The sequence below is a fragment of the Apteryx rowi genome, unplaced genomic scaffold, assembly GCF_003343035.1.
Source record: "Apteryx rowi isolate R43461 unplaced genomic scaffold, aptRow1 scaffold_2965, whole genome shotgun sequence".
In the NCBI taxonomy this organism is placed as follows: domain Eukaryota; kingdom Metazoa; phylum Chordata; class Aves; order Apterygiformes; family Apterygidae; genus Apteryx; species Apteryx rowi.
In genome coordinates this window covers 1-1,722 of record NW_020449380.1, presented here as the reverse complement: position 1 = coordinate 1,722, position 1,722 = coordinate 1, and the positions used below count along the sequence as shown (strand labels likewise).

The 1,722-nt window shown below is 67.8% G+C and overlaps 1 long non-coding RNA gene across 1 annotated transcript; it reads left to right on the top strand.

Moving 5' to 3' along the window:
- The first annotated feature begins 45 nt into the window (after nucleotides 1-45).
- LOC112967845 lies at nucleotides 46-1,722 on the top strand. The gene is made up of 4 exons (XR_003254130.1): nucleotides 46-182; nucleotides 825-1,001; nucleotides 1,237-1,296; nucleotides 1,692-1,722. It is a non-coding gene; the product is annotated as an uncharacterized LOC112967845 (long non-coding RNA).

Here is a 1,722-nt window from a genome sequence, read left to right as displayed (position 1 = left end):
GCCTGGATCCCACAGATGGCTCGGCGCAGTTCTGGCCAGCCGGGGGGGCGGCCGAGACGGTGGAGGCCACGGGCTACGGGCTGCTGGCGCTGCTGAGGCTCAACGACGTGGCCGGGGCCCTGCGGGCGGCCCGGTGGCTCCGTGAGCAGAGCAACTACGGAGGTGGCTTCCACTCCACCCAGGTGCCCGGATGCCTGGGTCCCTCAGACACCTGGGACCCCGGGGTGGGAATGCCCAGGACACCTGGGTCCCTCAGATGCCTGGGACCCCCGGGTGGTGGGCGACCCGGACACCTGGGTTCCTCAGACATCTGGGTCCCTCAGATGTCTGGGACCCCAGGGTGGTGGGTGACCTGGACGCCTGGGTCCCTTGGATGCCTGGGACCTTCAGACACCTGGGACCCCGGGGTGGGGGGGGTGACCTGGACTCCTGGGCCCCTCGGATATCTGGGACCCCATGGTGGTGGCTGACCCAGATGCCTGGGTGCCTCAGACACCTGGGTCCCTTGGATGCCTGGGACCTTCTGACACCTGGGACTCCAGGGTGGTGGGTGACCCAGGCTCCTGGGTCCCTCAGACACCTGGGTCCCTCGGATGCCTAGATCCCTAGGGTGGAGTTGCCAGGACATCTGAGTCCCTGGAGTGGGGGGCGCCCCAGACACCTAGGTCCCTAGGGTGACAGGGCGCACCGATGCCTGAGTCCTTCAAACACAAGGGTCACCAGGATGGTGGGGTGCCCCAGACACCTGGGTCCCCTGGGTTGGACACCTGGGTCCCTGGGGGTGGTGGGGTGCCATGGCCCGCCCGGACGCCTGGGTTCCTCAGGACACGGTGGTGGCACTGGAGGCACTGAGCGAGCTGTGGCTGAACTCGTTGCACCCAGAGGAGCTCGGCCTTGACGTCACCTTCGCGTGGCCACCGGGCCTCGGGGGACATGGCGCAGCTGGGGGGACACGGGTGACATTGCAGAAGGGGCTGGAGCATGTCGAGAAGCAGCTGGAGGTGGGACGGGAACAAGGGGACATGGGGGACATGGGGGACATGGGAGGACATGAGAGACATGAGGGGACATGGAGACATGGAGGTACATGGGGGACATGGGAGGACATGGAGGAACATGAGAGGACACAGAGGGACATGGAGGACACAGGCGAACATGGAGGAACATGGGGGACATCGGGGGGTCTGTGGGTCCCTTGGTCCCTGTTGTCCTCCCCATGTCCCGCCATGTCCCCAGGTGCCCCTGGGCAGCCCCGTGACGGTGCAGGTGGAAGGCGAAGGCCAGGGGACCCTCACCGTGAGTGACCGCCTGGACACCTGGGTCCCTCAAGGGTGGGGTGAGCCCCGTTGTCTGGGACCCCCCTTCCAGGTGCTGGGGTCCCCTCCTGGACACCTGGGTCCCCCGGACATCTGGGTCCCTCCCAGACTCCTGTTTCCCACCCTGCCACCTGGGTCCCCCCAGATGCCTGGGTCCCTCCCCGAATGCCTGGGTCCCTCCCAGACACCTGGGTCCCCCTGGACACCTGGGTCCTTCCCAGACACCTGGGTCCCTCCCTGGACATCTGGGTCCCTCCCCGGACGCCTGGGTCCCTCCCAGACACCTGGATCCCTCCTGGACACCTGGGTCCCTCCCGGACACCTGGGTCCCCCTCGGACGCCTGGGTCCCCTCTCCCGGACGCCTGGGCCCACAGGTGCTGCGGCGGTACCGGGTGATGTCTCCTG